Raw genomic sequence first — 554 nt, forward strand, 5'->3', positions numbered from 1 at the left:
TCTAAGGATAGTGGAGCCTTTCCCCAAAATACATGACGCTGTGATGGCAGCAAAACATGGCTCAACAAATTATAAATCTTAAGGAGTCCGATTACAAATGCTCTCCACACTTTTCAGATCAGGATAAAAATAATGAATTTCTTTCATTCTACTTCAAAACTATACAACAAGCTGTGTTAGTTTATCACATAGAAAACTTGCATATAAAACGTGAGAAGTTTTAAGGAGTGTTAATAACTTTGTAAAGCGATTGTGAAAGAAGCTTCCTCATCCAGCTTAATAGTCTAACGATCTGTTCGTCTTTGGGATAAGGCTTGGAGGTAACGGGCTTTCTCTGAGGGAAGCCTATAAACCTTAACTCTGTCTAACCCGATCAGGTCAGAGGTATTAGGTAGAGCAGAGAAGAGCAGAAAGAGGCTTTGAAGGTTGGATTCGGGTGTGAACCAATTTCCTCCTTTTGTTTAAGCAGCAGCTTCTAAATAAAAAAAATAATAATCTTTTTTTTTTTTAACTATACTTACATAAAGCTGGTTTTCAGCACTATATTACAAATA

This window comes from Cyprinodon variegatus, unplaced genomic scaffold (genome assembly GCF_000732505.1).
Source record: "Cyprinodon variegatus isolate N-32 unplaced genomic scaffold, C_variegatus-1.0 Scaffold66, whole genome shotgun sequence".
NCBI classification, from domain to species: Eukaryota; Metazoa; Chordata; class Actinopteri; order Cyprinodontiformes; family Cyprinodontidae; genus Cyprinodon; species Cyprinodon variegatus.